A 23,699-nucleotide genomic window follows, 5' to 3' on the forward strand; every position below is an offset into this window, starting at 1 on the left:
CATGTTCCCCCACCCCCTCCCCGATGCAGGTCACCGGAATCATGGCCCTCCCGATGGGTGCTCCTGCCCAACCTGACATGCTTTCCATCAGGACGACATTCCCCTCCCATCAAGACTGCCTTCATGATCCATCCCTGCACAAATCCCCCTCCCCCCACACACAAATAGCACCTCCGTCATGGCCACCCCCTTGGCATTGCCCCTAGCACACTGGCGGTGCCCAGCTAGCGCTGTCTGATGGCTACTGCCAGGTGTCCAGTGGCCACTACTGGGGCACCGCCTGTGTGCCAGTTGGGCACTGCCAGTGTGCCAGGTGGGCCTCGCCAGGTGGCCACTGCCTGATAGCACTGCCTTGCCATGCCCCTGACCACTTGGGGGCTTCAGTGGCCTCCAAGCCTCCCAGCGTGACCATCGCACCAGGTTTCCACTAGTGGAGACCAGTAGTTATTTTCGCCGTTATTGGACCACGCCCTAAGGCCGGTGAATTCTGTGCACTGGGAATTGAACAGGCTATGCACATTTTAATACTACTTTAAATCTGCTAATCAGACTCGCACCCTTTCTGGGTATGGTCTGGTTCGCACCATTAGAAAGGGGCCAGGAGAATCGCGAACAGACATTGAATCAGCCTACGCATGTTCCAACGACATGGAGCTCTACTTCTCAATCACCTTTCAACTCATTCAGAAATACCAGAAAGCTTGTTCAACATCCTGAATGTATATGTGTGCTCAGCTGGGGTCCCTCAACTCAAGTGAGATGAGGAGGGTCTGTGCTGTCAGTAACTAGCATTTCATTTCTGTTTCTTCCATCACACAGAGTGGAGTTCTCGGCCCTCACATATGGAGCTAGTACCTTCACACTGCTCAAAGATTTAATGCATTCGATCTTGCAACGTATTTCAGGGATACATGTTGAAATAAATGGTAATATAGAAGCAGAGGCATTATTCTGACTCCATAAATGCTCAAGCTTCAAGAGCTTCTCCTGAGGCTCTCTACCTGATTATGGGGTTCTTGAGTAGGTCCCTGACCACTGTTGAGTTTTAGAGAAAGCTGGAAATACTCAACAATTCTGGCAGCATCTGTGGAGAGAGAAACAACTTGTATTTATATAGTGTCTTTCACATGAAAGGAGCTTTGCAGGGAGTTACAATGCAAAATTTGACAGCCTAAGAAGACATAAGGGCAGATGGCAGAAAAGAAACAATGCGCAGGACTACAGGGAGAAAGTAAGGGAGTGGCATTATGTAAATTGCCCCATTGAGAGCATGCACAGGCACAACGGGCTGAATGGCAGCCTTCTGTGTTATAACAATACTGTGATTCTGTGACCAAAGAATCAGAGGGGAGATGTGAAGAGGTGTTCTTCCATGATTATGGGGAAAGAGCAGGGGAATGGGATTCATTGGACTGTACTCTACTGAAGAGCTAGCACAGGCACCATGTTCTGTGCTACATCATAGCCTTAAACCAGGAGTTCCCAAACTGGGGTCCGCAGACCTCCAGGAGCCCACAGAAGGCTTCCAAAGGGTCCACAGAGCTAGCGGCCACAACGTGACTGGCAAACATTGGTCCGAAAGGAGTAACCGACCAATTTCAAAAATAATTACAGCAATAGGCCAATCCTGGAGCACTGCTGAAGGGCTGAAAAGTTCTAATTCCTAATCTATGCAAAGATATAGCTAGAAAAGATTTGTTTAGATTTGATTTCTGTATCCGTTTCTATTTCGCAGCAAAAAAATGCTTGGGGTTCCCCGATGCACTTGGGAGGTCACTAGGGGTTCTTTGATTCAAAAGGTTTGGGAAACCCTGGTTTATAGGAACCATAAATGTCAATTATCATGCATTGGCAAAAGAAGCCAAAGAAAATATAAGTTTTTTTGGATCTATCTAGGTAGAAACATTCAACATGACTGGGATTACTCCATGCAGCCACCTTTAGCCCTGCCGTACATGGGATCAGAATTTATGATAACTGAGATTCAGCAGGCACTTTGGATGTGTTCATTAATTTGTTGATGTTATTGATAGAACATAGAACAGTACAGCACAGAACAGGCCCTTCGGCCCACGATGTTGTGCCGAGCTTTATATGAAACCAAGATCAAGCTATCCCACTCCCTATCATCCTGGTGTGCTCCATGTGCCTATCCAATAACCGCTTAAATGTTCCTAAAGTGTCTGACTCCACTATCACTGCAGGCAGTCCATTCCACACCCCAACCACTCTCTGCGTATAATACCAAAATATAATTATAATAAAGCTAAATTTTCATTTTTATTCCAACTGTTCCTGTGGCATGTTAGGAATGAGGTTCCATTATAAACCACGCCCACTGTTTGCAATTTCACTCTTTGCAAAATCTCGAGGGAATGGAACTCCCGTGAACAACGCAAGTTGACTGTACTCAAGATAAAAGCAAATTACTGCAGATGCTGGAATCTGAAACATAGAAAAAAATGCTGGAAAATCTCAGCCGGTCTGACAGCATCTGCGGAGAGAGAACAGAGATAACGTTTCGAGTCTGGATGACCCTTCATCAAACTGTACCCAAATTCTACACTACCATACGACTATTTCCTCCTCTAATCTGGCATCCCATTTCTTTAACTATTCTCTTACTTTAACATGTTTATAAAATATTCTTGGGTTTCCTTTAATGCTATCCGCTAATCTTTTCTCATATTCCTTCTTATATCCTTTTTCCATTTCCCTCTCTAATGAAATCGACTTGATGTATTTCTACATGATAATTGTTCTATTAATTGGTGATATTTTATAACTGGGCTGAATTGGAATTATTTCCCACTACCCCCAACTGTTTCTTGAAAGGATCGCTATAACTAAAAACTATTGCTGCCAGTAATTAGCAATCTGGCCAATCCAAGAAAGTGGGTGTCAAACCGGGGTGGGGGGGGAAATTACTGGGAGCTTCCTAGTAATGAGCTCACTTTAACTGGCATCGCATGTAAATACATGAATGATGTCATCAGTAGCTTATCCATAAAGAATTTAATAGACCGCAAACATCAACAGGATTGCGAAAACTATAAACTAGTGTTTCTAATGTGTCTGGATGTGGTGTGTAGTATTTCTCATGAAGTACAATCACAGAGTATTGTTTGATGCACCATCGTTGAAACTATTTCATTGGTGTTGTAACAGTTATAAACCTTTTTTAAACGTAGGGGATTTTAGAACCATCAAATGCTTAATAACAGATTAATCATGTTTTTGTACTTTAGGAAAGTCCCACGAAATGAACAGCCCTCCCTTACTTCCTGTTTCCTCTTTAATCACGCCCCTCCTAATAATTGTGGTTTCAAGGTTTGTTTCACTGACATTTTCATGGTACTGAATCAATTCAACCGCTTAATTAGAATTGATATTCTCCAAGCAGGAGAGTCACATGCTGGGGCTGGAAATGGAGATCCGATTCTACCCAGAATCTGGCTACAGGGGAGATTTGGGAAACTAATTCTTCTTATTTTTCTTTCCCCAGTTCATCTCATACTGTAAACTATCACTGGTAGAAAGAACTAATATTTGTATCTCATTGACTGAAGTAGTCTGGGTTCACTGATTTCCCTCTCCTCACATGCAAAGGAAGATTCGTCCTCAAGAGATTCAATGTTATGTAATGTAATCATGAAAAAAATGTGCATTTGATTTTATTGTTAAACACAGGATTCACAAGTACGCACCTGCCCAATGTAGCTGATTTAACTATAATCAATGCCTCAACACTGGGACTGTTGGCCTGAAAGAGGACACTGATATTAGAATTGAATTTGCAAGGTTTTGCAGAGGTGTCGCTGGTGATATTTCTCCAAGGAATTAAGGAGCCCTATTTTACCATTTTGATTCTGAGTGCTGGGCGGACTTAAAATTGGGAGTGTTTCAGATACAACTTTTAGACCCGTTCTCAGGCGCCCCCATACGGACTGTGCCTACAAAAATATCAGCGATTCCGAATCATGCTGCACAAGCCTGTGGGTGGGGCTTAACGCGCCCAAAACCCTGCAGCTCCGATCGGAGCCTCCAACTGCACATGCGCAGAAAAAAAAAATAGAATGCTGCTCCCCTGCCACATCCCTCCTGGGCTGGATAATGCCTCCCCCTGACCCCACAGACATTGTCCCACCCCCACAACATTACTGACCCCCTTATCCCCCCACCCCCCCAAGACCAATTGCGGGCCCCTTCTCCCCTTCATCCCCACCAATCTCAGGCAAGGTGGCAGCAGACCCCGCCTTTCTCCCCCACTGATCTGAGGCAGAGTGGCAGCAGGCCCCCATCTCTCCCCCCCACCCATCTCAAGCAGAGAGCCACCGGACGCTATGCATCCACCTTCTCACTAACTGGAACGCCCGAATCGGTAGGGCCGGTAAGGTTGGGCGTGCAGCCCATTAAGTATATTCAAATGCATTTAAATGGCTGTCGCGCCCGTTTCGGGCACTGTACCAATTGCGGCCATTTCCAGGCCTTGGGAAATGGGGGGCTGGCACGGAGTGGGTGCAGATCATGCTACTCGCCTCACGCCCGACTTTATCAAGTTTTTGTGCCTGAAAACGGGCGCAACGCGATGGTAAAATCGGGCCCAAGGTGTCTGCTGTAAGTTGTCCATGTCTCTGACTCATACAGGAGACCCGGTAACACTGCAGCCCTGTAAACCATGAGGTTGGTGCCTTGTTAGAGGGTCTTTGTCATCAAGCACTCTTTTGTCAATGTCTGCCCTCACTGAGAGGAGGCTCCCAAGGTCGGAGAAATGATCAATGTTGTCCAATGGTTTTCTGTGGATCTTGACATTTGGGGCAGGGTTGCACGTCGGATGCAGGCTGGTAGAGGATGTTTGTTTTCCGGATGTTTAGCTTAAGGCCCATTCTTTCATAGCCTTCCATGAATATGTTGACGATAGTTTGGAGCTCAGCCTCTGAGTGTGCGCATACGCAAGTTTCATTAGCATACTGCAGTTCCATGATAGAGATTGACGGATCTTGGTTCTGGAATGGAGGCGTTGTCGGTTAAGTAGCTTTCCACTTGTCCTATAGAGTAGCTCCATTCGAGTGGTGAACTTCATGGAGATAAGGTGGAGTGTTGTAATGAGGAAGATAGAAAAGTATTGGTGTAATGACCCCAGTTTGCACTCATATTGGGCCTGTGGCAGATCTCCAACACAATCGAGAGCAGAAGCAGAAGCCAGAAACAAGGTTATTTTCCCCTTTGACAATAGGTGGCCGGGAAGACCAGGGGACTGGACAGAAAGTGTTCTTATAACTAGTTTTAAGAGAAATATAGGGTGGGATTTCCTGCACAATCGGCCATGTGTTTCATGGTGGTGGAGGCGGCCTGCCATTAGCCAGCAATGGGATCTTCTGGTCTCACCGTTGTCAACAGGGTTTCCCATTGAATGCTCTCCTCATCACTGGGGAACCTATGGAAAATTCCAGCCAAAGGAAATAAAGGAGAAAAAAACAGCTTCTGGTTTGGTAACAACTGGGGAAACATTTATTAGTGAATAGCAGATTGCTCTGAACTACAGCGAGCATGCTGAACTCCAACTGATTTCCAACAAATTTCTTCTTCTGTATTTCAGGTAGCACATTGGCATCATTGGTTAGTAGTTTGTTGAAGCAGTCATCTATTGCCTCTCATCTATTGGCATTATCCACATGTAAGGAACTGGATGACCAGAATTCAAATGTAACACAGACTGATTAAATGAAAGGCAATGCGGTGAATTTTACCGTCCCGCCCGCCATAGGAATGGTGAGGGACGGACCATGGAAAAGCCCGTTGACCTCTGTTGGGATTCCCCGGTTTCGGGGCGAGTGAGGCTGGAAAATCCCACCCAATGTCTGTTGGGAGCTTTAGAAACAGAAAATTTTTGCACAGTCCTTCTTGACTGTCTGCAACCTTTGGCACAGTCAACCAAACCATATCAGAGATGGATAGGTTCTTGCTTAATAGGGGGATCAGGGGTTATAGAGAAAAGGCAGGAGAATGGGGATGAGAAAAATATCAGCCATGATTGAATAGTGGAGCAGACCCGATGGGCCGAGAGGCCTAATTCTGCTCCTATGTCTTACAGTCTTATATCCTCCTCCAAAGCTTCCCACTGTTGTCCAGCTGGGTGGAGCTGCACTTTCCTGGTTCCATTTATTTCATCTTGTCAGAGCTAGCTGAAAACGTTATCCAGCCTAATCGCATTTTCAAGCTCCTGGGTTGAAACCTTATAGCTTACCAGTGTATATCCAAGTAGTTTATGTGAAATGAGATTGAATGATCAAACTAGTTCAAACTGGGCAATCACCTACATCATAAGATGATTTCAAATTTGGTACCAATTTGGCAATTTCACTCAAAGATACCACAGATGCCTGGTGTTGAAAATTGAATCTTGTCATACTTGGGTAATGCAGAGCTTTTCTGAGATTGGGGCAAAGCATGTTGTTGGGATCGAGTAAAGGGAGCTTTGCTTCAAATTTGGTTACTTGGAAGGATTCATGGTGATGTTGGGTGCCTGAAATCAAAGTTTCATTTCCCTAAACACTAAGCTTCTCAAGCTTCAAAAAATGTCCTTCCTGCTATTTAAATAAAAAAAGAGAAATTATGCAGGTGCATTAAGAGTAAGTTTTCCTTTCTCTTCTTCACAATATAGGTCAATCAGCCACTATTCCCCCACACACTTCTCTCCGCTTCTGAGATTTGGATAACCTAAAGCAGGCACCTCAAACCATTAGAGAAGTACCACCAGTGATGTCTTTGCAAGATCGTCTAAATTCTCAGGCAAGAAAGACAGTTGCACAACTGGCTCCTTTCCCGAGCCATTTAGATAGTTACATGGGTACGATGGGTATAGAGAGATATGGGCCAAATGCAGGCAATTGGGATTAGCTTAGGAGTTTTAAAAAAGAAAGGGCAGCATGGACAAGTTGGGCCGTAGGGGCTGTTTCCATGCTGTAAACTTCTATGACTGTGACTCTAATTACTTCCAGCATTGAGGCACTAATCAGTACAAACCCGCTCTACTGGGCAGGAAATGTCATTTACATGCCTGACATCAGATTCCTGAAGCAACTGCTTTACCTATAACTTGGTCACAGCAGGAGGCTCCCAGGACAGTGGAAATGCTTTAGGGATATCTTCAAAGTGTCACTGAAGGTGTCAAAGATACCCAGCAACTCATGGGAGACACTGGCTTGTGACCAACCAAAATTGAGAATGCTCACTCAGACAGGCATCAAACTCATGAGCGATTTTGTCGGGAGTGTGCGTAGGCGAAGTTAAGGCATTGGAAGGATTGCACAAACCTCTGAACAACCCATCTAGCCAACCCTTCAATTACCACTTGTCCCACAATGAGGATCATGCATTGGACTTACCAGCCATCTCTGAACTCATCAAACCAGAAGAAAAGCAAGTGATCCTCAATCCTAAGTGACAACCTAAAAAGGGGATAACAGAGAATATAGGAGGCATGGTTAATAAGTTTGCAGATGACACTAAGATTGGTGGCATAGTGGACAGTGAAGAAAGTTATCTCCAATTGCAACGGGATCTTGATCAATTGGGCCAGTGGGCTGATGAATGGCTGATGGAGTTTAATTTAGACAAATGCGAGGTGATGCATTTTGATAGATTGAACCAGGGCAGGACTTACTCAGTTAATGGTAGGGCTTGGGGAGAGTTACAGAACAAAGAGATCTAGGGGTACACGTTCATAGCTCCTTGAAAGTGGAGTCATAGGTGGACAGAGTAGTGAAGAAGGCATTCGGCATGCTTGGTTTCATCGGTCAGAACATTGAATACAGGAGTTGGAATGTCTTGTTGAAGTTGTACAAACACTTGGAATACTATGTGCAATTCTGGTCACCCTATTATAGAAAGGATATTATTAAACTAGAAAGAGGGCAGAAAAGATTTACTAGGATGCTACCGGGACTTGATGGATTGAGTTATAAGGAGAGGCTGGATCGACTGGGACTTTTTTCTCTGGAGCGTAGGAGGCTGAGGGGTGATCTTATAGAGGTCTATAAAATAATGAGGGGCACAGATCAGCTAGATAGTCAATATCTTTTCCCAAAGGTAGGGGAGTCTAAAACTAGAGGGCATAGGTTTAAGGTGAGAGGGGAGAGATACAAAAATGTCCAGAGGGGCAATTTTTTCACACAGAGGGTGGTGAGTATCTGGAACAAGCTGCCAGAGGTAGTAGTAGAGGCGGGTACAATTTTGTATTTTAAAAAGCATTTAGTTACATGGGTACGATGGGTATAGAGGGATATGGGCCAAATGCAGGCAATTGGGATTAGCTTAGTGGTTTTAGAAAAGAAAGGGCAGCGTAGACAAGTTGGGCCGAAGCGTCTGTTTCCATGCTGTAAACCTCTATGACTGTGATTCTAATTACTTCACCCATCCTGAGTAGTTCTTTCCCATAATCTCTGTATTACTAACTCCTTTACCCTTCAAAAGTCCCGTACTCTGACCACATTTTGGCTTTCCCCCATATCCACTTTCTTGTTTTATTTTAGATCATTTTACTATTCATTGTCAATTTCTGTACAGCTGCACTTTAAATCCTTGATCAGTACAGCATCTCAGGAATCCCTGTGTCCAATAGCCTTGGTGGGTAGGTTACTGCTGAACTTGGCATGCACCATGCCGCTGTTTCCATGAGCATGGGTCACTTTACCCCAAATTACACGAGTCATGTTTGGTTTACCCCCAAGAGTGACGGTGGGCGGAATTTTACAAGAATGATTCTAAGAGCGTGAAAATGGGAGAGTTCCTGATCTGTTTTTTGGGGTGAGTTTTCATGTCCAATCTTACATACTTAGACTTTGAAAAAATGTTGTAGACTGTTTCTGGCTGCGGCAGGCAGTGGGCAGGGCTTAATTCACCAGCCAGCCTGTAGAGAGAGCTAATGTGCATGTGCAAACCTCTGATTCTGCACATGCGCAATTTCAACAGCAGGGGTCTGACAGACAGAGAGAGAGCTGTCAGGCCCCTGCTGCTACAGGCAGCCTCACAAACTCTTCTCTCCCCCCCCCAACAAAACCGCGGGGACCCGCTGTTGATCACAAGCCCCACAACGCACAGATATCTAGCCCTCACCATCCAGACCGATTGCGCCCCCCTCCCCTGATATGATCACATCTGCAGAGTACGCAGTAGCCCCTCCTCCCTAACCCCCAGTCCAATCGCATCTGCAGACTGCGCAGCACCCCCCCCCCCCTCCCGATCGGACCACCCTTTCAGACATCATATAAGCCCTGCCTGATGGCCCCACCCCCATAGGGCCCACCCCTGGTCCCATCCCATAGCCCCTGCCCCGGCACTGACCCATAGGCCCTGCCTCTGGCACTGCCCCCATAGGTCCTGCCGCTGGCACTGTCCAGTGGGAAGTGCCAAGGCGCCAGGCCAACATGACTGCTCCCCGTTAGTGGGGGGGCAGGTGTTTTCCTCGTCGGACAGAACTTCTCCCGGTGTGACCATAAAGGCAAGTGAGCCTGGACGATTCAGCGCCGGGTTCGCTAAAGACATGTTAATCAACATTTAAATAAATTTAATAAATAAATTTCTTGCCCATAAAATCGCGGAAACCGAGAAATCGGGCGTGATCCTTATTTCTCGGCTCTCACGCGATTTTACTGGCCGCTCCAGGGCAGGGCGAGCCAGTAAAATGCCACCCAGTGTTGTTCTTTGCTTTGTAGACGTAAGCACATCTCTTGCCCAGGTAAAATTCTGTTTGATCACGGCATTAAACGAGCAGTGCGCTCTCTTTGGTTTCGAAGGTCTCGTTTGTAGCCAGTAAACACAATTTTGTAGCATAATATTTCAGGCATTGTGAGATTGCTCAGGGCAGCTGGATCACCCGCCCCTTTTCAATCCTGTTTTATCCACCTGGTTAAACACTGTAATGACTTCATTATGAGGAAAAAATTGGAAATGCAAGTTGTTGTAGATGTTTACCACAGGAAAGCACAGTTCCAGCGTTAAAGGTTGTGTTGCTTGGTAATTAACAAGCAATCAATAGGAAATGTGTACTTTTCTTCAAAATTACATCAACTGATGACATTAATTTGCTTCAGTTGAAGTGAAATCTGGTGAATTACCACAATATCCCTTCCAAAGTTATTGTATCTTCTGATAAATGATTGTCAGCCTGAAATATTAACTCTGTTTCCGTCCACAGATGCTGCAAGATCCATTTTCTGGCATTTTCCCTTCTAATTTAGTAGTGAAGCAAACATTTGGTCTCCACCAGACCGCAGGAGTTTCATGGATTCTGGGGGTTTGTAAAATGGCTCATTAACATCATTGCTCTGTGCGAGTCCCCAGCCCAGATTTCCAATAATATGGGGAAAATCCCCACATAATGTGCCCACCACAAATATATATTCTTCGAAGACAAAAGAACCCAACAGGAAAGGTAAATTAACCCCGGCTAACATAAGAAATTAAAAATTGCATTAGGTCAAAGCAAGTGGCTTAACAGTAGTAAGCCTGAAGATTGGGAGAAATTTAGAATCGAGCAAATGAGGGGCACAAAACTGAGAAAAGGAAAGAGAAGTTGAATGCAAGCTAGTGAGAAATATAGGGTGAGATTCTCTGGTCTCCGCTCAGCATTTTTCTAGTGGTGGAAGGTGGCGTATTGTTTGCTGGCGACAGGATCCTCTGGATCCATTGCTGTTGATGGGAATTCCCATGGAAGCCATCCCACTCAGGAACCTACGGACCAGAAAACTCCGCCAGTGTGAACGGCCAGAGAATTTTGGTCATAAAGGTGGACAGTAAAAACTTCTGTAGGAATGTGGATAGGAAAAGATTAGACAGGGCAAATGTGGGTCCATTACAGGCAGATACAGAAGAATTCATAATGCTGAGTAGGGAAATGGTGAAGAAACTAAACAATTACTTTGTGCCTGTCTTCACGGAGGAAGATCCAAAAAATCTCTCAGAGATACTAGGGAACCAAGGGACTTGTTACTGAAAGAAATTAGTATTAATAAAGAGATAGCATTCAAAACATTAATTGGGTAGAAGGTTGATAAATTTCATGCACCAAATGAATTATATACTAGAGTGTTGAAGGAGGTGGCTCTATAGATAATGGATGCATTAATGGTTCTACAGATTCTGGAAAGGTTCCTGCAGACTGGAAAGTAGCAAATGTAACTCCAATATTTAAAGAGGGAGGGAGGGAGAAAACAGTAAACAGAGACCTGTTTGCATGATGTCAGTGGAAGGGAAAATGTTAAAATCTATGGTAAAGAATGTGATAACTGGACACTCAGAAAATAATGATATGATTGGGCAGAGTCAACATGGATTTATAAGAGGAAATCATTTTTGACAAACCTGTTGTTTTTTGAGACTGCTTCCTCTCGCATAGATAAAGGAGAATCAGAGAATGTGGCGTATTTGGATTTTCAGAAGGCTTTTGGTGAGGTCCCAAACAGGAGGTTAGTAAACAAAATTGGGTGATTGGAGGTAATATACTGGTATGTATTGAGAATTGGTTAATAGATAGAAAATGGGTAATAGGAATAAACAGGTCATTCTCAGGATGGCAGGCTGTTACAGGGATACTGCAAGGATCAGTGCTGGGACCACCACTGTTTACAAGCTATATAAATGATTAGGATAATACTTCCAAATTTGCTGATGACATAAAACTAGGTGAGAATATGATTGAGAGGAGGATACAAGAGGCTTGAAGGGGATTTGGATAGGCTGTGAGTGGGCAGGAACATGGCAGATGAAATATAATGTGTACAAGTATCCACTTTGGTAGAAAAAATAGAAAGGCAGAGCATTTCTTAAATGGTGACAGATTGGGAAGTGTTGATGTCCAAAGAGATCTGGGTGTCCTTGTTCACAAGGGACTAAAAGTTAGCATGCAGGTTCAACAAGCAACTGGGAAGGTAAATGGTATGTTGGCCTCCATCGTGAGGGGATTTGAATACAGGAATAAGGATGTCTTGCTGTTGTTATATAGAGACCTCACCTGGAGTAATGTGCATAGCTTTGGTCTCCTTATCTAAGGAAGGATATAACTCACCATAGAGGGAGTACAATGGAGGATCATCACATTAATCCCTGGCAGGATTGTCTAATGAGGAGAGACTAAAGAAACTGGGTCTGTATTCTCTGGAGTTTTGAAGAATGAGAGGTCACCTCATTGAAACTTACAAAATGCTTATAGGGTGTGACAGGATAGATATGGAAATGATGTTTCCCCTGGCTGGTGAGTCTGGAATCAGAGGATACAGTCTAGGAATAAGGGGCAAGCCATTTAACATTGTGATGAGGAGGAATTTCTTCACTCAATGGGTGGTGAATCTTTGAAATATTCTATTCCCCAGAGGGGTGTGGAAACTCAGTCACTATCAAGACAGAAATCAATAGATTTCCAGAGACTAATGGCATCAAGGGATATATGGATGGTGTGGGAAAAATGGCGTAAAGGTAGATTATCAGCCATGATCTGCTTGAATAGCAGAGCAGGCTTGACAGGCCAAATGACCAACTCCTGCTCCTATAGCCCCATGTTCCTTCCACTACGGGTCTACACCAGATGGCAATGTGGAACATCGGGATAAAGCTGGACAGAAGGGGAGAGTGAGGAAGTGAAGAATGTGCAGTAAATGCTTTTGTATAAAATTTAATTGCATGGAGCGGATTTCAATAGATGGTGCAATTTGTGAAACGTATGTTCCTAAGGGAGATTTAAGGGCCTCTTGCCAATGAGAAGTTCTACCAGAATTAGGGTAAGATTGGGCAGCTTCATATTCTTGAGCCTCTTCACTATGCTTGCTGGAGTCAGGTCCACATGCGACTTTCAGCATGTGGGTGGCTAAGACCGCAGGCAGATGTCGCACCAGAACATCTGGGCTGCTAATGTCACCAGAGACATCCCTGAATCTGTCTACCTTCACAGCTGGAGCCTCTTCACCAGCCACGTCACCAAATATCATCACATTGAAATTTGGATTTTGAATCAGCAGCTGCATCAGAATGGCCATCACAGAGGAGAGCTCGTGCTGGAGACAACCATGTTCCAGAGACTGCAAGTGCTGTTAGAAGTCAAGGAGATTATCTTTCCACTTGCCTTTGTGAATGTCATAGTTTGGGTCCATGCTTGAAGAAAACATCATCAACACGCACACCACTTGGGAGGGTGAATTCCAGCAAGTGTGGTTTAAGTTTTAAATGTTGCTCTTGAGCACAAGAATTTAGGCTCACTAACACTCCAGTGCATTATGAGGGAGTGCAGCACTGTTGAAGGTGCTTTCTTCCCAATGAAACAATAAATCAATTGCAAAAGATGAAAAGGCACCATTTCAAAGAGCAGGGGCGGTGAATGCAATGGTTATCACCAGGGGCGTAGCCAGGTTCTAAAGTTAGGGGGAGCGAGCACATAAAAAAGGCGCCTGTGTGATTCTGCACCAAACTGCGGGAGGTTTTTAATTCATAAATCAACATTTATTTATCTGCTGTTTTAATCGCCTGAGGGAATGAAATGTAAATATCAACATGCTGCCAGTGTTTTGGGGACATTCCAGCTGGCTTTACGGGAGGTGGCTGGGGGTTTCTGCCCGATGAAAAGGGTCTGAGCTGAATGAGGAGCGCTCCACCAATGACCCTCAATCATGTCCTGGGAGCCCAGTGGGACGGGCATTCAGGAGAGAGACAGAGAGGGATGCCAACTGCGGAGTTAGCGAAAGGAATAGAAAAGGTTTTAGCCTCAGGTTGTTGTGGTGATTCATGCAGGGCAGAGACGACAATAGATTGTACATCAGGTGTGGTGAAGGATGAAAAAAAACACACTGAGCTCATCCTGGAAATTTCTAGAGCAGGTGGAGTCCCGTTCTCTTCAAACTTGGAAAAAGTATTTATGGCAAACTCCACTTTATCCAATACATTTCACCGATTTTTAATAAATCCCTGAAATCGGCCCTTTCAATAATTTGAAACGAAAAAACAATCCATTCTTTTGGCCCAAAGACCATTTCCACCCCAAAAGCTGTCGTCCGCATAGTTGGATTTCAATGAGATGTATATTCTATTCATCACCTAATAACCTTTATAGAACATGGAACATAGAACAGTACAGCACAGAACAGGCCCTTCAGCCCACGATGTTGTGCCGAGCTTTGTCTGAAACCCAGATCAAGCTATTTCCTCCCTATCATCCCGAAGTACTCCATGTGCCTATCCAATAGCTTCTTAAATGTTCCTAAAGTTTCTGACTCCACTATCCCTGCAGGCAGTCCATTCCACACCCCAGCCACTCTCTGAGTAAAAAACCTACCTCGGACATCCTTCCTATATCTCCCACCATGAACCCTATAGTTATGCTCCCTAGTTACCGTTCCATTCACCCAAGGAAAGTCTTTGAACGTTCACTCTATCTATCCCCCTCATCATCTTATAAACCTCTATCAAGTCTCCTCTCAACCTCCTCCGCTCCAAAGAGAAAAGCCCAAGTTCCCTCAACCTTTCCTCATAAGACCTACCCTCCAAACCAGGCAGCATCCTGGTAAATCTCCTTTGCACTCTTTCCAGTGTCTCCACATCCTTCTTGTAGTGAGGTGACCAGAACTGCACACAATATTCCAAATGTGGTCTCACCAAGGTCCTGTACAGTTGCAGCATAACCCCACGGCTCTTAAACTGAAACCCCCTGTTAATGAACGCCAACACACTATAGGCCTTCTTCACGGCTCTATCCACTTGAGTGGCAACCTTCAGAGATCTATGGATATGAACCCCAAGATCTCTCTGTTACTCCACATTCTTCAGAACCCTACCTTTGACCCTGTAATCCACATTTAAATTTGTCCTACCAAAATGAATCACCTCGCACTTGTCAGGGTTAAACTCCATTTGCCATTTTTCAGCCCAGCTCTGCATCCTATCTATATCTCTTTGCAGCCTACAACAGCCCTCCACCTCATCCACTACTCCACCAATCTTGGTGTCATGAACTGGTGGTAATTCTGTGAGAATGTCAAGTGGAGGAGACTGTTTTAGATAGGATCTCTGATAAGTTATTAAATATAATTTTGAACCTGTCTCTTTTAACTCCGTTCCCACACTGTAGGTCGCTGTTGGGAAGGGAAGTACTTTCATTGTAATGTAATCTCCCGTTCAGATCCCCTGGATCTAATTTCACTCACGCTGATAGCATTCATCAGCAAAATGCTGATAAAACAAAATATGCAACTTAAGCCTGATCATAACTGGGCTGTTGAGAATGCTGAGGAGGAAAGTGAAGGATTACCTGGAGCCTAGCAGCACACATCGCAGATCTGAGGGGCCCGTGAGGAACACCCCGTTGAAAAGGCGCCACTTTTGAAGAATGTGCTCAGGGGGAGCGGTCGCTCCCCCTGCACCCCCTCTAGCTACACCACTGGTTATCACTGGTGTCCAGATGTGTACTTGCATCCTCAATCAACATCACAAAGTTGGGCCCTGACTCCAGCAAGCATATTGAAGGAGGCTCTCTGGTTGGTGTTCATGCTGGAGCTTGCTATGCGTGAATTGGCTTTCCACAAAAGGTGATCAAAAAAGTACTTTGAACCATAGAATCCCTATAGTGCAGAAGGAGATCTTCGGTCCCTTGAGTCTGCACCGACAACAATCCCACTCAGGCCCTATCCCCATAACCCCACATATTTACCCTGCTAATCCCCCTGACATTAAGAGGCAATTTGGCATGGCCAGTCAGCCTGGCCCACCCATCTTTGGACTGTGGGGGGAGGCGGGAGCGCCCGGAAGGGACCCACGGCGACGTAGGGAGGATGTGCAAACTCCATGCAGTCATCTAGGGCTGGATGAAATTGAACTGGGGTCCCTGGCGCTGTGAGGCAGCAGTGCTGACCACTCTGCCACCGTGCCGCCCATAAATGAGGGGGACCTCATAGAAACCTATAAAATTCTAACAGGACTAGAGAAGGTAGATGCATGAAGGATATTCTTGATGGTGGGGAGAGTCCACAACCAGGGGTCATTATGTGAGAATACGGGGTAAACCTTTTAGGTGTGAGATGTGGAGAAATTTCTTCAGAGAATGGTAAGCCTGTAGAATTCGCTACAAAAAGCAGTTGAAGCCAGAACATTGTATGTTTTCAAGGCAGAGATAGATATATCTTTTGGGGCAAAGGGGATCAGAGGATATTGGGGGGGAAGATGTGACCATCTGATGAGTTGGATAATCAGCCATGATGGTGATGATTGGCGGAGCAGGCTCGAAGGGCCAAATGGCTTACTTCTGCTCCTATTTTCTATGTTCTAATCCCTCTAACCTACACATCCCGGGACACTATGGGGCAATTTAGCATAGCCAATGCACCTAAACCGCACATCTTTGGACTTCATTGACTGTAAAGTGTTTTGGGACATCCTGTGGGTGGGTGGTGAAAGGCGCTACATAAATGCATGTTCTTGATGATCAGAGTAGATTTGTAAGACCTGTTAATTTTGGGGAAGCTACTTTCCCCTCAGCTACAGGAAGTGCCTGTTCAAACTGCTTTGTGGACATTCGAAGCGGGAACACTTCAAATCTGTGGAACGAAGATTTTAGGTAAAGTATGCGACCTTTTATTTGTTTACCTTTTAACTCGCCAATGTTTGTGTGGAGCAACAGAAGGCACTGGAAGAGGGGTCTGCCGGATTTTCGCTTCAAACGCGCGACGACATTTCTCTCACAGCGACAGGCTAATTCACTGCCGCGCTTCAAAGTAAATATGTATTTTTTTTCAAAATTATATACTGAACAGTAAAATGCGGTTCGTTTTGCCTGAGCTTTTTGGTCGCCGTCCTCACAGTCGGGTTTCCATCCCGGGCAGTCGTTATTTTTGAAATTTTGAAAAGAGGCGGCGTTCCAACGGCCGCCGGGGAAGGCCCGGAGCCTCTGCACGAGCCTGAGGAATATCCAAGACACTATTATACTGCTTAAATTCACCGAGCGCGGATTAAATGAGAGTTTAACGTTTTGAAGCTTGGGAAAAAAAACGACGCTCCTGGAAATTGAGCTGTTGCCTTTACGCCCCTTTTGTTCCCTTTTTATGTTTAAATTGAAAGTTCCTCTTCCCATCTCCCTCCCCCCATTTCTCCAAATTGTGAGCAGTTCATATAACATCCCCCGTTTCTCCAAATTGTGAGCAGTACAGGGTAGCACAGTGGTTAGCACTGCTGCCTCACAGTGCCCAGGGACCCAGGTTCAATTCCTGGCTTGGGTCACTGTCTGTGTGGAGTTTGCACGTTCTCCCCGTGTCTGCGTGGGCTTCCCCCGGATGCTCCGGTTTCCCCTCTCAGTCCGAAAGACATGCTGGTTAGGTACATTGGCCATACTAAATTCTCTGTGTACCTGAACAGGTGCTGGAGTGTGGTGACCAGGGGATTTTCACAGTAACTTCATTGCAGTGTTAATGTAAAGCCGACTTGTGACACATAAACTTAAACTCATTACATTCCTCATTTCTCCAAATTGCGAGCAGTTCATACATAACACGGTGGCACAGTGGTTAGCATTGCTGCCTCACAGCGCTAGGGACCCAGGTTCAATTCCCAGCTTGGGTCATTGTCTGGAGTTTTCACATTCCCCCTGTGTCTGCTTGGGTTTCCTCCCACAGTCCAAAGATGTGTGGGTCAGGTTGATTGGCCATGCTAAATTGCCGCTTAGTGTCAGGGGGACTAGCAAGGTAAATACATGGGGCTATGGGGATAGAGGCTGGGTGGGATTGTGGTTGGTGCAGACTTGATGGGTCAAATGGCCTCCTCCTGCACTGTAGGGATTTTATGCTTCTATCCCTCATTTCTCCAAATTGTGAGCAGTTCATATATAACATCCAGTTGTTCACTGACTTACCTCAGTCTCTCTTGTTATGTAGAGCATTTTACCTAAATAGCAACAGTTGATATTTTCAATGTCCTGTCCAGTATTCATTGGAAACCTTGGCACATGAAGGAATTTGCAAATTTTTCAGATCAGGATAAATTTTGTGGTTTTAGATGTTTTAATGTTACTTTTTTTGAAAATTCAGAAAACAAAATTATGCCATCATTTGCCAATGTTTTAGAATTGGATCAATTTTGTGGTTTTAGATTTTTAAGTTCAACTTGATTTTTGATGTAGAAAAATACGATATCCTGTATTATTTGGAGATGTTTTATTTTGTTAATGGCTTTATTCATGGAAATACTTTTTGAAGCATCCTGTTTCAAATGTGTATATATATTTATTATGCAATGATTATTGTGGAGGTTTGTTTAGTTTTCAAATTGACCCAGTTTTAGCAGACTAAAAGGGAGAGGGAATAAAACATTTTGCTTTTAAGATGTTATTTTCTGTCTTTCCCTTCTGGAACCATATGCTCCTTTTGCCTCTCTGCTGGTGGATTCTGAGATGTACAGCAGTAAACAGAGTGCAAGATATTGACTGCCCTGTTTTCTCCTCCTTCCCTCTTGTCTGAATGTGCCTTCTTTCATTAAGGCACAATTAAGATACAAGCCAAAAACTTGTACATTTTTATTCCTAACTTAATGCTTAGCATCATCAAAATGAATGGCGGAGCAGGTTCGTAGGGTCAAATAGCCAATTACTGCTTCTGTTTTTTATATTTCTATGTAACTTGGCAAGAGGATGGGAACCAGGATGTAACATAAAAAGAATGACTTGACCAGCTAACATCTCAAAGCGCTTACCGACAATAAATTATTTTGAAGTGTGGTCACTGTTGTAGGAAATGTGGTAGCGAAGTTGTGCCATGCCAACTCCACAAATAGAAATGTGATAATGACCAGATAATCTTGTTTTCAATATTAATTGAGGGGATAAATATTGGCCAGGACACCAGGGATAACTCCCCTGTTCCCCTTAAAAATAGTGCCATGGGATCTTTTACATCCACCTGATCAGTTGGCTGAAATGTCAGTTTAATGTCCTGTCCTAAAGACAGCACCTCTGACATTGCAGTATTTTGTGCTCGAACCCTGGAATTGCTTTCAAAAGGGATTGGATAATTATCTCAAGAGAAAAAAATTGAGGGCTACAGGGAAAAGGTAAGTTGTGGGACTATTTAAGCTGCTCTCACAGAGAGTCAGCACAGACGCGACTGTCCAAATAGCTGCCTCATGTTGTAACTATTCTATGATTCCATGACCCGAACTTTGTGATACACTTGTTAGAATTACAGTGGACTGTGTTGCTGTGCTTTCTTTTACTAAGCACTAACTAATTGGGCAGTGGTTAATGTGTAAATGTCAACCCATATTTTTCAGGAAGAAATTTATCTGATTCTCATCAATGATTAATGATGGCGTAACAAAATGAATCTTTTCTCTTATGCTATGAATTATTTTGAGATCTTATTAACTCACTTTGTGCTTGAGAAGGTCAGTAGTAAGAAAAGGCAATTGTGAACCTTTAGCCTCCTTGCTCCTGTATGTGGTGTAGCCTTGTACATTTGTACCTGTGGGTTTTTTGTATCATATCTTCCATTGTCTAACCTTTAAATTTACCCCTTATTTTGCGTGAGTTTGTGGGAGGTCTCGTACTGGAGGTGTGCAAATACATAGAGCAGTATTTAATGGTGACAATGGGGGTCTCCTCTGCTGGTTGAAGATCCTGCTGTATTAAATATCAATCAGGCATTTAACTAGGCTGTGGCTGGCATTACACAGCCACAAAGAAGCGAGGGACAGAAGTCTTTCCTGCTGAGAACTGCCTGCCAATCAGAGGCTGACAGCTCTTCTTTGCTCACCGGGATGGTGGTGGCTGTTGCTGGTACTGCACCCAAACAAGTCCTAGGATCACCATGGACCTATCACAAGTGAGTGATGGTGGGAGGAGGGAGGACAATCGGTGGCTCTCAGTGGGTTCCCCCACCCTTCCTAATTTCAGTTTCCTGGAAGCCCGAAGGCCAAACACACCAGGGTTCGCTATTCAGGCTCCCCATGTGGCAAACCCCTCACTGGCCCCTGGATGAGCAGTGGCCAGATGAGTGGGTATTAATTGCCCACTTAAGGTGCTCAATTTGCAGTGGGACAGGAAGGTTGTCCACGAGTCTTCCTGCTACTTAATCAAGGCAGTGTCGGATTTCCCACCTGCCACTTTCCCATCCAATTAAATGCCCAGTGCCACCAAACTGTCCATGGAAGAGGACATTAGAATCTGCCCATTGCAGTTGATAGCGTTTTGCAGTGGAAAAGTTGCCACAGTCCCAGATGACCATAGGCTGCTCTCTCTTTCAAGGGGAGAGCTGACTGGTGGTGGTAATGTAACCTGAGGATCACCACACCTCAGGTGAGGAGCAAGGTTGAGAAGGCGGGCGTTCATGAATAACCTCACCCACTCCACATCACAAACCAGCTGTCCTGCAAACTGAACTAACCGACCCCTTTATATTTATATTTGCAACATAAAGGACCTCCATTAGTCTGATTACAATTTCTGTCCAGCCACATAGCTAGCAGTGGCAATGGGACAGTTAAATTAGGCAAATGACTCTTAAAGATCATGATCATTGACCACACGCAGCTCCCCACACCCTATGATTTTAGCTGTGCGAAAGTGCCATTATACTATCGCAATTCATTCTCGTAGCTCTCCAATTCTTGCTGTGTTTCTGGACCTTTTCATTTTCTGGTCTAATGCAAAGCGTTTTGGAATCAGGCAACAATAATATGACAATTCTGAGTTATATAGTGCTTTAGAAAGCACCCTGTTTAATAATTTAACAGGCTACCAAGAACCCGAGAAAGTATGTGTGAAGAGGGGATTCACAATGATGCATTTTAAGTAGTTGCCCAGAAGGGTCAGTTGCTGGGAATCATATTCAGTATGGTGGCCAATGTGAAGAACAAATCTTATTTAGCATGCCAGTAGGCTGTTTTATAAATTTTCATGTTTAATTAGATAATCTTTTGGGGATTACAGTTGGGCATGTGATATTTCTTTTGGCTGCATCCCAGTCGACTGCAAAGACTGAGGAACTGAATTTGACCACTCCTTCTCATTATTATTGTTAGCTATGAAAACTTTGCCATCTTAACTTTGATATTCTCCAATATTTCTCAATATATTTGTTCCTTACAAATAGATATTTGAATCTTCCTTTTAAGCATTTTGAACTGTTCCTTGGGATGTAGCAAATGGAATCTGCAGTTATGATGGCCAATTTTAACTTGTACCCAAAATAAAATTTAGAAAATAATATCAGGTGATTGTGTTGTTAGTTGCTGCTTTAGGCTGCTGGACATGTATTAATTTGTAGCTATTATGCTGTATTTTAATATATAAAAGCTCAGTTTCAGTTAGTTACATTTGTTTCTTTGCACTTTTGTTTTTAAAAGCATGTTTCGGTTCTGGGGTCACTAAAGTGAATAGCATGTATTAATAGTTTAGAAATGACATAGAATATATAACCATTTGGCTGACTTGCACAGAAAATCTCTTCCCATTTCGCCTTCCCCCATCTTAAACTTACGGCCCCATCTTTCTCTTCCTTTTCTACCAAATAGTCACCTGGTTTCCCTTTGAAAGCATCAATCTATTTCACCACTCCCTGTCGTAGTAAATTCCACGTGCTAACCACGCTCGGCAAATGAATCTCTCTGCATTTCCCTGTTGGATTTATTAGTAACTATCTTGTAGAAACATTCTCCTCATGTGTACCCTACCATATCCAACCCATTCTTAATTTTAAAGATCTCTGTGAGATCACGTCTAAGCCTTCTCCTATCTAAATTCTTTCCTAATAAGTCTAAACTCAATTCTGGGGCCATTCTTCTAAAAGTATGGTGAAAGAGGTAGGTTTTAAGAAAAGTCTTAAAGGGAGAAAGTGAGGTAAGGAAGCAGAAACATGGAGGGAACTTGGGGCCTTGACAGCTGAGGGCTCAGCCGCCAATGATGGCATAATATAAGTCCAGGAAGTTCAAGGGACCAGAATTAGAGGAGCGCAGATATCTTGGAGAATTTTGGAGCTGGACTTTAACTCTTTCTCTTTCCACAGATGCTGCCAGACCTGCTGAGGTTTTTCCAGCATTTTCTGTTTTAATTTAAAATTTCCTTCATCCGCAGTATTGGATGTCGGACAGACAGTCTGTTAGTTTAGCAACAGTGGAGGAGTTGAGAAAGGTGATGATCAGCTAACACTAGGTTTTATCAGCATACATGCAATGTTGTGCTTTAGAATATTGTGGATACACCCTGTGGATAAGGAATAGGAGACAGCCAAAGATAGATCCTTGCGCGACATCAGAGGTCAAAGTGCAGGAGCAGGAAGAGAAGCCATTACAAGTGATACTTTGGATATAGTTCAATAGACAAGAATGAAACCAGGTGAGAGCAGTCCCAACCAACTGGATGACAGTGGAGAGGAGTGTGGTTAATCATGCCAAAGACTGCAGATGGGTTGAGAAGGACAAGGAGAGAAAGCTAATCTTTGTCACAGTCACATAGGATGTCTTTGTGAACATGGTAAAAGCTTTCAGTACTGTGGTAGGAATGGAAACCTGATTGGAGGGATTCATAAAGTTCTGGGAAAAATGGGAGCAGACAGTGGCAATTTGAGGAGGATGAGAAGCAACAATACATCAAGGATTTTAGAGAGCATGGAGAGGTTGGAAATGGGTCAGTAGTTTTCAAGGAGCTATTGAAAGATGTGTTTTTAAGGCTAAGGTAGAGGAGTGCATTGGAGGAAGTTGGCCAGTAGGCTAGTGGAAGGGAGGGATGCGGCAGAGGCAGCTGATTGGATGGTCTCCATCAACTCCTCTTATCATTGGAGTTGACAGGGGAGAGGGATTTAAGGATTGTCCAAATTAAATTGTGAGCATTAAGGTGTTCTACAACTGAAATACTTGTTCATTGGTACAGTTTTGAACAAATAAATGAAAGGCCTTGGCAGTGCAGTAGTGGTGAAACCTCTGATTATTCTATGATTTGAGGGACTGGGTAAACATCTCTCCCTTTTTCAGATGTTATGGAATCTCAGAATGAATTCCTTTTTCATTTGAATGCATGCTATAAAGATTACTCGGGCAACACAGTGGCACAGTGGTTAGCACTGTTGCCTCACAGTGCCAGGGACCTTCCCGCCTTGAGTCACTGTCTGTGCAGAGTCTGCACGTTCTCCCCGTGTCTGCGTGGGTTTCCTCCGGGTGCTCTGGTTTCCTCCCACAGTCCGAAAGACGTGCTGATTAGGTGCATTGGCCATGCTAAATTCTCCCTCAATGTACCTGAACATGTGCCGGAATGTGGCGACTAGGGGATTTTCACAGTAACTTCATTGCTAATATAAGCCTACTTGTGACACGAACAAATAAACTTTACACTTTAACCGCCAAACTCGGTCTTGACAAAAAGCATGGCTTTGTAATGCGAAGCTACCTTTGTGACACTTTGAGTAAGCCATTTAGTCTGCTTGGTGGCCTACCTTGAAATATCACTCGTAACCCAGATCCACTTTAAATTCAGCATTTCAATATATATTGGACATCAACGGGCACTTTTTTTCCCTTTGGAACTAAATTAAAGTTTCTTGTATGAATGATATTTTGCAAAATGTTACATATTAGCTTACAATACTAGGTCTACGTGTTCCTCTTCCTTTGAGTTCTGCTTAATTTTAAACCTCATAGCCTGTTTGAAACCCTGTTCCTGTTGTTTGGTTTGTCATTTACTGCAC

General features: G+C 44.1%; 1 protein-coding gene, 1 long non-coding RNA gene and 1 pseudogene across 3 annotated transcripts in view; 1 reads left to right on the forward strand and 2 right to left on the reverse strand.

The window, feature by feature from the left end:
- Window positions 1–1,001: 1,001 nt before the first annotated feature.
- On the reverse strand, window positions 1,002–16,862 carry LOC144502455 (uncharacterized). The gene is made up of 3 exons (XR_013499342.1): window positions 16,789–16,862; window positions 7,389–7,451; window positions 1,002–1,084 (listed from the first exon to the last, which is right to left on the reverse strand). It is a non-coding gene; the product is annotated as an uncharacterized LOC144502455 (long non-coding RNA).
- Window positions 8,576–9,848, reverse strand: LOC144503085 (large ribosomal subunit protein eL33-like; annotated as a pseudogene).
- The window catches only part of traf1 (TNF receptor-associated factor 1), a 40,906-nt gene continuing 33,676 nt past the window's right edge, over window positions 16,470–23,699 (forward strand). For both annotated transcript variants that reach the window (XM_078226382.1, XM_078226383.1), the window contains exon 1: window positions 16,470–16,594. The gene's annotated coding sequence lies outside the window, so the exon portion shown is untranslated. The remainder of the gene's footprint in view (window positions 16,595–23,699) is intronic.

The sequence above is a fragment of the Mustelus asterias genome, chromosome 13 (assembly GCF_964213995.1).
Source record: "Mustelus asterias chromosome 13, sMusAst1.hap1.1, whole genome shotgun sequence".
In the NCBI taxonomy this organism is placed as follows: Eukaryota; Metazoa; Chordata; class Chondrichthyes; order Carcharhiniformes; family Triakidae; genus Mustelus; species Mustelus asterias.